Here is a 15,481-nt window from a genome sequence, read left to right as displayed (position 1 = left end):
ATATCCCTCTCATCCATGCCATTACCCTGGCTGTGGCAGCCAACAGGGAGCGACAAGCACGAAGTGAATGTGTATGGTGGCCTTAGTGTACCAACACATGCGTCTTACTACCACCGCTACTACAAGCCCCCGTCCGTCCCCAACGACTAAAACCGCGGAGACCGCCGGTGGCTACGGGCAATGAGCTCGAGCCGCGCTAGACGTTCCGCCCATCTTGAGGACGTCGAATCGGCGATAGCGGTGCTGTCACGCACGGAGAGGAGACAGGTTGCCGTCGACCAGCGCCTGGAGTCGCTGCAAACGGAGGTCCGTGCTGTCAGAAAACACAGCACTTACAGACATACTCAGACTCAGCTAAGTAAAAACTGCACGAAGTAAGAAAAACCTTTGAGGTATGGGAAAGAAATTTAGCGGTGGAGAAGGGCAGATTGCCTTCAGTTGCTGATGTTAAGCAATGATGTTGCCTCTGTTCATAAAAGAAAGAAAAAAAACGTTATGCAGAGCACCTTCTGTCGAAAAAAGTTATGAAGAGTTTTGGAGTTAACTTGCACATGACATAGACATTATTTTAAATGTCGGCATTTGGTTGAGGGGGTGATGAGCCATTTTAATTCATGCATTTTGGTTCTGGTGCTATCATTGCATTCAGCATTGGCATAGTTTCAGAACTGTAAATTCTCCGATTACAGAAACCGTGAGAAGAAGCTACTCCTTTGGAGGTTTTACAAAGATTAGGTATTTGTATCATGTTATTAGTCAAAATCATGTTACAGAAACATACTACTGCTGCTGTTCATATATTTTGTAGCTTCAACAAAGATTATGTATTTTTTTCTCTTTGTCATTTGTAGGAGTTCGCACAAGACATTGACGGCGTAAACGTGCCGGTAGTGCTCCTAGGAGACGCAGCTCACCCCCACCTGCTGTGGCTTAGTAATGGAGTAAACAAAGATTGCTAAAGGTGGACATAACGAACGATTTAGACTGTATTAGACAAGTGAAAAAAGTGTATTCGAAATAACTTCTGTATCTTTAGTATATTAAAGACGAATGGTTTGCTTTTGAAATTCAAAGAAATGTTCCCCTCTTCCTCAGTAAGTGGCTACGGCCTTGGGACGGTGGACACCCGCCTGAATGTCCCCGCTTATCTGAGCGAGGGCTCCGTACGGTAAAACCATCTCCGTAAGTATCCGACCTACCCGTCCCCTTTCAAAAAGATAAGGAAGGGATTAGAGCTGTACCAGATGGAACTAAATAAACCTATTCCAAACGGGCTAATGGTTGAAAATACTTGAAATAAATTTAGATTTTTTTTTAATTTTCGCGTGTTTTGGGATATTTTTCTGTACACACACCACCCTTTAAAGCGGCGGTTGTAGCGATACGGCCCTCCCAAAACCACGTTGTCAACAGACAAAGGGACGGTTTTCTACCCTGCGTTTGCGCCTGTCGGGAGAGACTCAGGAAAGTTGCCGAGATAATTTTAAAAATTGCACTAACAGTAAATATAGGACAGAAATAGAACTAGCAAGAGAGGTATACAAACACAGTCTTAAATACAACAGAGTGTGTGAGAGTATCTGTTCATGATTTTGCAGCTGCAGCAACTTGATGCAGACCTGCAGCTTTGCTAACAATTACATTATCTCTAAATATTTGCACTATTTATTTACTTATAGTTGTAAATGGCTCAATTCTTTGTTTACCTGTTTCGCAATTGTACAAAATTTGGGTTGTTTTTTTTAGCTACCGGTAGCCAACGCTATGAGAAGACGAGCGAAGACACGCAGCTGACAGCTCTGAATGAGACGATCAAAGGGTGGCCACCCACCAAACAGCAGTGCAATCCCAGTAGCCGTGAATACTAGTACAATATATTAAATGTGAAGATTCTGCAGACACTGAAGGCTGAAGTCTCTCAGACAGGAGATAACATAACAACAGAAATCCGTCAGTGTCTGGAGGATTTCGGCATCAAAGGAAAGGTGGAAATTATGACAACATACAATGCCAAAGCTATGACCACGGCAAGGATTCGATTGTCTCAACTGTTTCGCACACGCTCTCAATCTGTCAACGCAGAAGGTCATGAGTCATGAGTATGCCCACTGTCATTTCCATGCTGGCCATCATCCGACCTGTCGTGATCTACTTCTGTAACTTTTACCTTCGTAATGTGGTGCTGAAGGAAAAGCACAAGGCTCTGGACAAACCTGATCACGTTCTGATCCTAGACTGCAAAACTCGCTGTAAAGGACATCGAGAATATGGAACGGGTCCTTGAAGTAACGAATCTACCGTACAAGATAACAGTCGCCATATCCACAGAGAAAACGCAAACATCCGGATAAGTGCTGTCAATGACGGAGAAACCCAAGCATCATCTGAGTGAGAAAAAGGACGACGGAAGTTCAGCAAAGATATCAAAGCTGCAATCATGAAGGATCTCCGACCTGTCCCGCTATCTGCAAGACGCCAGGAAAAAATTCCTACAAAAGGTCACTGCTCTGGACCCCAGGTAAAAGGGCTCCCCTGTTGTTACCGAGGACAATTGGGATAGATCACGAACACCATTGAAGTTCAAGTTGGTCAGGTCTTGCAGGTGAAGGAGGAACCCGGGACACGGCTGTGAAGATGCAGTCACTGACACCGAATACGCCATCAAAGAGATGTGGACAAAGGAGCTGGCAAGTGAAATCCTTGCAGCAGGAAGAGAGGAGAAGCAGCTAGAAGATGAAGGAGTGCCAGCTATCACCGTGATAGCAGATGGTGGCTGGTCTGCCAGATCTCATAATCACCGGTACAGTGCGAAGAGTGGGGTGTCATAATTGGAAAGAACACCAAAAAGTTGCTGTTTCTTGGAGTGAGGAACAAGTTCTTTGCGGTATATGCCGTGGCAGAGGGTAAGAAACAGCGACCACAAGCTAAGACCAAACTTGCTTCAAGAACTGGACAGCTTCATCTGGAGCTATAAAGGCAGACATAGTTGCAGAGGGAATTCATGCAGTGATAAAATGCATGGCCTGCGATATCTTAACCTTGTAGGGGATGGTGATTCAAACACCATGGCTAAAATAATCGAGTCCCCTATGAAAGAAGGGTGGGAACGCTAGAGTGTGCGAATCATGCTATTCGGAACTAAAGGATGAATCTACAGCATGCCTTGGTTGACTCCAACCCTCACTTCAAAGGCCGGAGTGGTCTTAGCCAGGTTCGTATAGAAGGATCTGTGCTGTAGCAAGGGCTGCAAACAGATCCTATCCTCATGCAGTTAGTGGCCGATAAATCACACGGCGTACGTCCCACCGGGATTGCCTGGCAAAGCCTTGGTAGACCACAGCGTGCCCTGTACGGCGACTGGGATAACCTAGTTTTACGTTTTGTACCGGAAGCGGGTCTGTCCGAATAACTTACCCCCGTTTTACCAACTTCTCGTCCCACAGGCATTGAAACAGACAGTCCTTCAAATGGTGCATGATGACCCCTTGGGGAGACACCTGGGCATCGAGAATACTATTGAACGTTTAAAGCTCTCCTTCCATTGACCAGAGATTACGGTGGATGTCCGGGCCTACGTGGGTGGATGCCTTATTTGCCAGCGTACCAAGACGGGGCGCCGGAAACCGAAAGCTCCCTTACATCCATCCGTAGTGGGTTTCCCTAATGAACGAGTAGGAATGGATCTGGTGGGCCCCCTCCCCAAGTCCGCCATGGGGAATAAACATGTGTTAGTTCTGTCTGACTATTACACTAAATGGGTGTAACTTTTTCCTCTCCCAGACATGTCCGCAGGGTCTATCGCCAAATGTGTTCAACGGGTGGATTTGTGCTCATGGTTCCCCTCAGTCGTTACATACCGACTCGGTATTGATTCACCAGTTGTGTGGAAGGATGAAAATCCACAAAATATCCTCAGTCTGATGGTTTGGTGGAACGTTTTAATTGAACAATGGGCGCCGTGCTGCGTTCCTACGCCGACGCCCACCAACGAAATTGGGACTCGAACTTGCCTAGTGTAATTCGTGTACAACACGAACCGTCACACGACTACTGGGTTCTCCCCTTTCTTATTATCACATGGAAGAGAGGCTAGACTCCCTCTCCAATTGATTATGGATGACCCATACCCCCAGGTGGACATTCCAGAGTTTGTGACCCAACTGAGTAAAGATCACTCAGAAATTTTACTTCTGGTACAGTCAAACACACAGCAAACTCAGTGCCGGCAAAAAGAACTCCACGATAGAAAAAATTATGGTAAGCCCCACCGACGTGGGGATAAGGTACTAAATATTGTAAACTTTGTAAGCTTTGGGCAAAGGCCTAGCCCGTAAGTATAATGGGCCATAAACGGTGGTGCAGCGGGTAGGAGATTCCGCCTACGGAGTGCAGAACTGACGGGGGCGCCATGAGAAGAAAATCGTCCACTTCGGGAATATAATCCCTTTCAATACACAGCGTTTTGACAGGGATCCAGATTACGCCGACAGAAATGGCCGACGTCAAAGACCTCGACGCCGTCCCCCGACTGGTGAGGATGCACCCCAAGCCCCAACCAGGGTTGGGCAAAACCCGGGGAACGAATTGAAAGATTTACGGTCGCTAGAACTCAGACTGATAAGCCAAACAATAGCATTGATGAATATGGTTGGCCTGCCAAGGGGAGGACAAAGGCCAGTGCTGTAAAAGTGCAATCTAAGTTGTAGTCAGGAAATGCTAACTTCCCAGACAGCCAGAAACAGCAGAAGACTGGTTCACGGCTCTGCCATGGAGAACCCCAGCCGTACATTTTCTGAAAAGATAATTGCGCTATAAAGGCCACCACCATATGCATGAATACATTTGTCCCCAATATGTAATGAAAGGACTACGATGGTTGCAACAGTACAATTCACTGTACATGTTACAAAGTGCCCATTACACATATGTTGTCACCGCGGGTCCAGTGACTGCTTTAGCTATGTTAGCTGACACAGGTTGTTTAGGAATTGAGTGCCAGATGTAGGACGGGGCAAAGACAGGTCGCTGTAGTTGGACAAAGAGACAGTGGGGGGAAGGACGTGTTCCTCCCTGATCTCAGACACGAGAATAAATCTTAATACACCATTAAATGGCTTGATTTCCATCACTTGAACGAACTGAGCACTCGGCACCGTGACATCTGGTAGTACGGCTGGGGTTCTCCATGGCAGAGCCGTGAACCAGTCCACCTCGAGAAGAGCAGACCAGCGCCGAGACCAGCGAGCGAAGTATTAGCCCATGCACGGTCCCGACTACGCAAGTGCAGTGTCCAAGGTGAATGCCCCAAGCTTGTAAACAGTGCTCGTCTCGACATTGTCCAGATTTTCATAACGACCCAACGGGTTTTGTTTACGTCTCGGTGGCCTTTTCCTTTGACACTGCACATGCGTAGCCTGAACGGTGAATGGGCTTATTGTTTCAATCTGCGAAAACTAGGAAAGGCAGTGGTAAGAGAATGAATGTGATTTATGGGAAGCAATAAGTGTAGTTGCTGTATATAACATAGAGGAAGGAGAGAACACTAGTTCGTGACGGAGGCAACGGTTTGACAGTATTCTGAGGGGAGACATTGACAAACACCAAGTCTTACAAGAGGAAGTTATACAATGTTTATTTGGAAGAAGAACTTGGACTGCCTTTTTGAGATGCCATCAGAGAAAATGACAAATGCATGCGAACTGATAATGAACAGCCAGGACATTGTTGACTGCAAGTTTGAGATCTGTAGTTTCAATTGAAACACAATTAGCATGCAACAATGGAAGGGATCTCCTAGAAAACCTATTTCACATCATGGATGTTAGTGAAAGTTATTTTGATGACAATGTGCCCTCAGCGGCAGATGGAAGCTGTTTATTTATGTCCAAAGGTTTGCAGCTGTTTCAGCTACTCACTAATGAAAAAATAGGGGTGAAGATTTGCAGCCACCTATCAACATTATTTCCGGACTTGTTCTGTGTGGAGGAGCCCTTGTGTAACATCGACCGACAAACATTGGCAATACGTCAGCGAGCAGCAATGGTAGATGAGTGAACTAACAATGAGGATGTCTACAACATGCCGTTTGCGCCTGATGTCAAATTTCAAACTGATTCCTTGCAATATTTAAAACAATGTTTTTGATGGTGACAGGGATTTGATGGTCCTAACAGTATTGAATATTGCCATCATTCTCGTCATTTTTAGGAGTTCGCACAAGACATCGACGGCGTAACCGTGCCGGCGGCAGCTTATTCCAACCTGTCGTATGAAGCCGAATCCAGATAGTGGCGTACAGTAGCTAGCCTTTGCACCTAATGCAGGACTGACAGGTAATTAGTTGTGACGAGTGAAGTGTGTTTTTCTGGTCTACGTGAGAGGTTGTTGAGGGTCAAGGGAAGTCCTATGTTTCCCCCTGTTTGTTATCCTCTCGGTTGGTTGCCAAAGATTGTTTATGTTTTAACTTCCATCCTTTCTCTCTGCGCCTCGCCCTCTTCCTTCGTGTCTGCAAGAAACAGACACTCCAGTGTCTTTCTGACGGACCGTTTCGTTTGGGAAATTCTCCCATTCTTCAATGTCTTCTTCCGCGACAGCGGATCGTTGCCATCATACCCGGAATGCGGCGCTTTTCGGGTATGATGGGAACTTATTGTTTTGTTAAAAAAATCATAAATGAAAATGATTAATCGCTAAAGTGTTTCATATATTGTTGACAATCAAAGGGGTGCACGCGCTTGTGAAGAATAGCGTCGCTATTCCTGTAGAACATCTTGAAAAGCGTGTATCAGCTTGACCTCTGAGATAGGAAAGTATTGTTCATGAGATGATCCTGGTGGGGAGTGTCACACCTCGCTCCAAAGAGGTCAGGCCGACTTCCTGTTCCCGCCAAAATTTCCTGGTACAGTGCGAGTGTCAGAGAAAGGCGGGCAGAAAGCACATCACGTTAAGGCAGGTCTTGCTGCCCTGATCCCCCAGGCAGACGGGGTTGCTGAATGTCCACGATGTCTTTGTAAACCGTGTGTTTAAGCCTGCTTGTGAGGAAAACGCGGCGTTGAGAAAGGTGAAGACATCGCCCTGGAACCCGCCGCAAGACGACTGGTCATCGCTGGCGGTGGGAAGGTCCGTGAGATCATGCCAAAGTGTGTCTTGAAGCTGGTACGCGGCAGATTCCCTAACCCACGGGGAAAAGCTTATCTCGGCCACAAGTGGGTGTGAAAGTTTTCCTGGAGAAATTGTATCCACCGGCCCTTTTCAGGGCCACCACTTCCGACACAAAGAGCTATATCTATCAACATCATGACTCATTTTATTCGTTTTTATCTTGTAAAGTTACATTTGTATTTTCGAAAGCTTTTGTTGTAGTCAACAGCAGCACATTTTTCCCATGATGTGCCGTAGTGGACAATATTCTCTGACCTAAAGACGCAATAGTTTGTTGCATAAACTCGCTGACAGGTACGTATAATTGTAGTTACGTTACTGGAAATCCAAGGCCGTGTTACAAACACTGACAGAGGAGCAACGCTGTTGTGTAGGGTGGTAGGTACTGTGCTGAACGGAGCGTTGAGGTAAGTGATTTTGCACAATGATTGAGCTATTTAGTCCCTTGCATCTTTCTTCACGGGGTGGAATGTAAACAGACAGACGCGTTAGATTGGTCAAAGGTCACGACCTCCGACCTCCGAACCGTAAACAGGAAGTCGTTTGCATATTTCGGTTGACGACGGGAATTTTGAAAGTTTGAAAAGCGAGTTTCATTGTATCACATTTGAGGCTATCTCGGGGCAAAAAGTATCCATTTTCTACCTCAGCCAATATAGATTACGATTGTAAAGAAGAACAATTCTTGATGGGAAGATCGACGAAGGAAAATCTCGATAACCCGCCCGGTCGCGCTGACTATCCACAAAAAATTATACTAGTATTCAATTACCACAGTCAAGCACCCTGTGTTTGAATCTCGTCATACTTTTGCCTCTGATTTTACAGAGCAAGCTGCTTTCATCAGTAGAACTACTTCATTGTCGAAATAACCCATTCAACTCCGTTACAAATCATTGAATATACTCGCAAACATCGCACCTACGGTATAACGTTATATAGGGTGGTGGCTTTCGCGAGGCGTGCGCTACAGTGAGTAACGGTTTTTTGTTGGGTTGTATGTATAAACGGCTCAAAGTCCTTCAGACGTTTGTCGTGTTTTTCCCCGTAATATGTCGGCACTAAGTCGGGAATTACTCCTTTCTGTGGGTTTATTCAATATTCCACACCACATCGTCACACATGTATTTGAAATGTTTGAAAACCCCCAGTACTTGTGGCAAGACGGGTGTATGGTTTACCGAAGGCGTTCTGGCTATTTACCCGGCGGTCGCGGCACATTTCACCGCGCGGGACTGTACTGCGGGCCGGGGCAAGCTGCCTTATAACTTTTGAAGTACACAGTACAACCGGAGCTCTCCGCGATGTGAACACCACGAAGGTTTATGTTAGACTGAGGGCTGGTTGTTAATGTTTCGCCTTATATCAGATTGGGTCAGGTCATTATATAGTACAGACATGCTCTTTAATTACTTTTAAACAACCTTGGCCATTGCACAGAACATAGCGCCAACCCTAATGAAAAAATTTCACGTCACCTCAGAGGATTTCTTGTTTTTCGTGTGACAAGTGACAAGAAATAGTATCAATGATATTTCTAGGAAGCCGGGATAGTATGTAGTGACAGGCAGTTGTGATTCTCGTGAGTTTGAAAGCACCAAGCGGAGCCATGTTCATGTCGGTTAAGGAATGTGTTAACTTAGACGTTTGGTTGGCTACACTGATGTAGAAATAAAATGCAGATTGGCAGTCCGTTACAAGTGGACGCACTCTGATACAGAACTAAGTTGCAGAGATATAGCAACTTCAACAGATACATACTTTGTACATGCTGTATAATATCCGTTTTTCTATCATGTTAGGCCCAACTTACACACAGCTTTTCTAGATATCTAGACTGTAGATATCTGCCAGGCGACAGCTTTTTTCTGTGTCTAAACAGGAATTTTATGGTCTTAATGAGGGTTTTTGCGTTTCGGTGCTTTCGCACCGAAACGCAATGTCCTGGCTTTTACCTTCAAGCATGCATGCTTGGTTCAACACTGTGTCGCACACAATAAGACCTTATATGGCAATACGTTCTCAAATCCTTGTATAGCCGTTGCCTTATATGGCAAGAGAGCAGGAAAAGGCACGCACGCCAGATTTGCATGTGACACAGGACGGCGACCGCATGTAAATGCTACAACTGTTCGGAAATATCATTGCATTGTGGTTTCGGACTTTGATATCCTGAAAAATGACCATATTACATCTATTCCACAAGATTGCAGAAGAAAAAAAATGATTTCGTCAAGAAAACGAGCAAAAATCGGCATAAATGATACCATATAGTGAGGTTATAGCATTACGTCCAGAGTAAATAGTCACGTACCGCAGCTTGGCCGATCTGGCAACGCCAAGCACTTCGGACCCAGAAGATCCGGGTTCGTCTCCGTGCATGGATTTTTTTTTCTTTTTAGATATTGAATATCAAAAATATATATTGATATTATATTAATCTATCAATATCATATTTATGAATATCATTTTTTTCATTAATAAATAAAGAAATATTTTATATTTGTTATTTTTAAATATTCATTTAATATATACAAGGCCTTTGTCTTATGAACAGGACTTCATAGATTCCAAACCCGGCATTCGAATTTTTCTGTTCATTGTAATGGAAAATACCGCGCAGCGGCTCCTATGCGCGGTAAGATGATTCTTGCAAAAGACTCGCCACTAAACTTCTATCCCCGATGTAAACAGAGGCTCTTGATGTTGTTTGCAAAACAGCGATTCTTTGTTACAGTAGCAAATGCTCCATTGTTCAGTATCGACTTCATTCAGACAACACGGACGTGGAAAGTGGCGCCCCTCGGCACAAAACTATGGGAATTTTCATATGGGAGTTCGCTTCAGCGGGAGTTTTGTTTTTGTTTTGACGGATAAAACGCGAAAACCCACGCCGCTTTCGGCACACTTCCGGGTTCATTGATCGCTAAAATTACGCAAAAGCCACCATCAATCGGCAAATAAATGTATGCTTTCCCGAAAACATCTTTTGATTTTACATTTTCTTCACCATAATGTTGCTATGTAGTCGATAAAACCGCGTTTTTATTGCGTTTTCATGTGTAACATTTCAGACAAAGAAAAAACTTAGACCGCGATTCTGCTGCCCCATGATGCACTTCGTCTGCAATATTCCCGCCTTCAGCTGCAGCAATAACCAATCAGAGACGCGTAATGCGATCATGTGATGATGATTACGTAACACGCGAAATGCATCTTGGGGCAGCAGGATTTGAACAATATGGCGGCGGGTGATCGAAAATGAAATGATTTCGTCAATGCAACGCTGTATTTTGCGGCATAAATGCCGAGAGACGAACTTTTATTTTTATCTCAAAATGCGTTTTACACGTTTGTCTTTGACTAGCCCGGTAGAAATCAAGCGGATCGTCGTCTGGTCCTTCAATATCAAGGGAGTTTGTCAGATATCCTGGCGCGAGGTTCTCAGCAGCGTGACGTTTAAACTTCAAAACGTTTTACTCAAAATTTGAGCGGAGTAGAGGGTTAAGTGTTGACCCCAAATAATGGTAATGTTTTCCCGAAAATTCCTTGAAAATGGAACGATTAAGAAAGACACCAGGACTTCATAGCGTGCCGAATACCGGGGCGTGGTCACATCTTGGAGACGCGCCGAGCGACAGCGGCAGATGGGGGGTGCGCACTTTATTAAGGTTTTTCTGTGAAGTATCTCAGCTGGCGTGATTGGGGTTGCGGTGAAGCCCAAATCGGGGGTGCGCACTTTATTTGGGGTGCGTCCTTTATTAGAAGAAATACGGTAGCTGTTGATTTGTTTGACATTTGGTAGTCATTTTAGATAGAACCTTAGCTGTTATGAACTTCTATTTCACTTAATTACCATAGTGCTGATGATTCAATGGTGCTTTTTCAAATTTTATGTTTTATTGCGTGCCATGTACATAATTACATTGATAGCTTTTATAATGAGCCTATTATACATTTTACAAATAAGCACAAGTTGTAGGCCAAGACCAGCTTTTTCAAAAGCACTTAAGTTAAGTGACGTAACTTCAAAATTGCTTTCCCCAATCTGCCTTTCTCTATTAAAACAGTACTCATTTCCCAAAATGACAATTTTTCTTATAGACTGAACAGCCCTTGAGTGACTTCCTCTGGCAGATTTTACTTCAAGTAAAGGGAAAAGACAATTCACACTTATAAACGTAGCCGAAACGCCAGCTTTTTTTAAAAGCTCTTGTTTTAGATGTCGGGAAAATTTCAGCCGACCACTCTGAAGCGTTCGCCCGACAACTCAGCGGGAGTCCCCGACAGCTTCAGCCCAAGTATAAACAAAATGTGTCGGGTCCCAGATATCTGAAGGACAGGTTTCAGGCTAATTAGCAGACTTGTGGACATCAAGTGACCCATTTTGATGTTAGCTATGGCAACTGTACCATCATCTATACTAGTAAGGGGATTTATAAAAACTTCCCATGGAGTATTAAGTAATTTTACAGTGCCTTACAGGCGAATCCAGAGGAAACAATTTCTTACAGTAATAATCAGTAAAATCAGGCCATCAAACATATCTTTGGGATTCTAACAAGTTGACAGATGTCATTGAAAGCACTTTTGGAAGCAGACTTCTAGCTTGAAACACAAATTTATCACGATGTATCACTACTGCATTCCAACTCCACGGGTGTCCTGCAGTACTTCCTGTCGTGTGTATAAATGCATCCCGACATCATGTCGCCTGGCAGATATCTGCAGTCCAGATATCTAGAAATGCTGTGTATAAATTGGGCCTTACTGTAGGCACAGCTGGACGTTGTGTAGAACTGTGTCTAGATGAGAATACTGAACAGGAATGTCTTTTACTTTACAGACAGAAGATATGTTTACTGTAGATGATGACTGGCAGATAGGTTGGGTGGGGTAAGCAACAAAACTGCTAACGGGATGCTCAAGTCAACAGAGCAGGATCAACCATTTGCAAGAAACGGCCCCCGAAAACTACAAGTGAACAGTGCATACAACAGGAACATCCTAAGACAATGTTTCTTTTCATGTGGGTCATCTACAGAGGTTGACACCAGGAACAAGAGCAAAAGGAATGATACCTTATTTGAGGCTTTGGCATCCAGCAAACTCATCTAACTAAGCCGAACAAGCCCCCACTGAACCAAAGGCACAGTCCCCGAAGTCTGGGTTTCCAAGAGGCTTGACAGCTGTAATACTGATATACCTGACTAACACACACTGAGTAAGCTGGATGTCTCGCCGTAGCCAATACATATTTGCTCTGTCACCTATGTGTAAATTTTAATGTGTTTGGAAGTTTCATTGGAGCAGCTTCTGTTGTTCAACGGGCTGGGTGTGTTGTTTCAGCAATCTTCTGTAGATACTGGGATGATTTGCCACAGTTGAAATGAACACTTCAGACATCATATCTGTGTTGTCAAAATCCTTTCTGGCTGCGTAGACCTGCGGGAAAGAAATACACATAGGCTTAAATACAACATATTTTATTCAATTATTGAACACATATGTATCTTTGTGCTACTGCAACACAAGAGGGAACGAATAAACTCATCACATTTTAATTTGCATGATATTTTCGGGTTGAAAAACAAAAAGCTACCCAATTTTTCACACTCGTGTAGATTCCATTAGGTTATCATTGTTTATATTTAGTACATGCAGCTCAAATCTAACAACTGAGTACATAATAAATGATGGCACATACAAGGCTGTAAGTCGGTTACATTCAAGAATACGAAGGTAAAACACCCAGGACCCCAGGTACTTTCTTTGGTACTACTTGTGCCCTTCCATATAATTTATATGGAAGGGCACAATAATCTATATGGAAGGGCACAATATATTATTAATTATTATAATGTGCTTTTGCCCCTACGCCCACTAACGAGGTTTCCAGTACAGTATCATAATTCAGTGCGCTGCAGCCGACCAATGATGATGAATTCAGTGCACACAAAGAACCCGTATGGCCAGACCACGCCACCCCGGTCCTTTTCTCTCAGACTAAAGAACTCGGTAACAGAAACTGGCATTTACACGCAAAAAAAGCACAGAAATATCGTCTACAGACTCCAGGTTCCACACACACAAATAAAATGATTACATTTCTCCCGGCATTGGCGAGAATTTCGGTAAAAATTCAATTTTCCCCGACAACGCCAGAAAAATGTCTCCCGTATGTACCCCCACATACGGCCGCCATGACCCGGCCCTCACGAAATAAAATATTCAACAACGCCAGTTACAACCTCGAACCTCAATGTTCTTACTCATTACTAAAACAGCTATACTACGAGGTAACTGGGAAGGTTTTTTTGTGGCAGAAAATAAGGCAAAACACTAAAACCCTTTCTGTTACAACAAGCACACATCCTCACCTCACAATGGCCGCCCTGTTCTGAGTAAATTCCACGCCACACAGGACCGAGGCACTTTTTTTGTAGCCGTGCGCGTACACATCTGGAAAGCTTCCAAGATCCATATGAAAGACTTTCTGACAGCTTACACAATTAGACAATTATACCTGCCAGTACAAAAGCAATCAAAGCCAATAACACAGTCGAGACTAGCCACATATTAATAAGACGTTCACTGTTTGGCCGCACTATTTTATGGCGGTACATGTGTACGCTCTGTCCGGGGAGGGTATTCGGTGGCGGCTGGACGATGACGTAAGTAGTTCTGGGGGCTTACTTGGGGTTTTTCGACATACCGTTCTTTAATATTACACAAAACCGTAATATCAAGCCGTCACAGTATATCAAAGAGGCTTGTCCCTTCTGAGGCCCGCCCCTGCAACCCCTAAAGTGATTATCGTATGACGCAAAAATTTCAGGAGATGATTTATGATGAAGTCATGATTATGTGGGCACCAATGATATAAAGCAGGAACGGGCAGCACTTGGAGTTACCGAGAACATGAGGCGACTTATGGTGACAACTCACGACAAATTCCCAGATGCGGCCATAGTCTTGTCGGCCATACCACCAAGAAATGACCGTCACCTGATGGAAACCACCAACGACGTCAATGCTTTCCTTCAAATACTCAACCAGGAAGTCTCATACGTGAGCGTAACAGACAACAGCAACCTGGAGATAAACGGATCGATTAAGCAATCTCTGTACAAAAGCGATGGCTACCACCTTAACAGGAGTGGCGTGAAGGTTTTGGCGGCTAACTTAAAAGCGGCCATCCACCCTACAGTCGGCCTGGGGGCATACAACAGAGGGAGGAGAGGGAGAAACAACACCCCACAGCAGATGGGAAACACTGCTGTTAACCAGCTGCCGACACGAAGCCCAACGTTCCATCAAACACCCCCCTCGCAAGCAAGCAAAGCACCATGGAACGGCCGTCAGGCTCCAACACCGCCCCAGCAAACGGTCAGGGAACCCTGGAACCGTCAGGCTCCAACGCCGCCCCAGCAAACGGTCAGGGAACCCTGGAACGACCGCCAGGCACAAACACCGTACATGGGGAGGAGAAGCATAGAGCCATGGAATGACAACCAGGCCACCAAAACACCGAAGTATAATGAATGGGAGAGCATTCGTCCCAATTCATTTGGACACACGCCACCAGAGTCCTTAAACATGGACCACACAGGCTACAACAGGGGCGCGAACCAGCACACGGGAAGAGACCATGTACCACGGCGACCAGGGCCTGCACGGCGGCAGCCTGACAGAGCTATGGAGCGATGGGGTCCAGCAAGCGAGTACAACCCACGGCGACGTGACCAATTCCCAGCATACCGCGGCTACGACGACCTGTACATGAACTGGTTTCCAGAAGACCCGAACGGACCACGGAACTGGTTCCAACCCGAGCCCTATAGAGACTACATGTGGCGCCAGGACTACGACTTCGTTGGATACTAACTTAAGGTTAAGTTAAGTACCAACTTATGTTAGTTACTAAGTAGTATAGGTGACGGCGTACTGACGAGAGGCTTAGTGGAGCCAATGCAAGTTAAGTCAAGTTAAGTAAAGTAATAGCGAAGAGTCGAGCAGTAGTCACAGTAAATATGAGAAGTATCAAGTATGTGATGTATTACTGTATCAATAGTTAATTAGAAATAGGGTAGTATTAGATTAATCCGAGTTTTCTTTTCTTAGCGTAATGCACAATCTTTATCGTAAAAGCAGGGGAATGATAGCGCTAAGGTAGACAAATGTTCCCAGACTCTATATCCTTAGGTTTCTGGAATGTCCATGGCCTGGGGAAAAAACTTGAGGAAGATAGTTTTAGAAGTAGCTTAGTAAAATTAGATTTCTTCTCCCTCCTCGAAACATGGAGTAGCGAAACGTCAGA

At 44.7% G+C, this 15,481-nt stretch overlaps 2 long non-coding RNA genes across 3 annotated transcripts in view; one reads left to right on the top strand and one right to left on the bottom strand.

Moving 5' to 3' along the window:
* Positions 1-15,481, top strand: part of LOC136445955 (uncharacterized) — a 492,269-nt gene that overhangs the window by 442,424 nt on the left and 34,364 nt on the right. The window lies entirely within an intron of this gene.
* On the bottom strand, positions 10,393-13,809 carry LOC136445980 (uncharacterized). The gene is made up of 2 exons (XR_010757479.1): positions 13,542-13,809; positions 10,393-12,606 (listed from the first exon to the last, which is right to left on the bottom strand). It is a non-coding gene; the product is annotated as an uncharacterized lncRNA (long non-coding RNA).

The sequence above is a fragment of the Branchiostoma lanceolatum genome, chromosome 12, assembly GCF_035083965.1.
Source record: "Branchiostoma lanceolatum isolate klBraLanc5 chromosome 12, klBraLanc5.hap2, whole genome shotgun sequence".
Lineage (NCBI taxonomy): Eukaryota > Metazoa > Chordata > Leptocardii > Amphioxiformes > Branchiostomatidae > Branchiostoma > Branchiostoma lanceolatum.
Note: the sequence above shows the minus strand (reverse complement) of the source record. Positions and strands in the feature narration are given on the sequence as shown.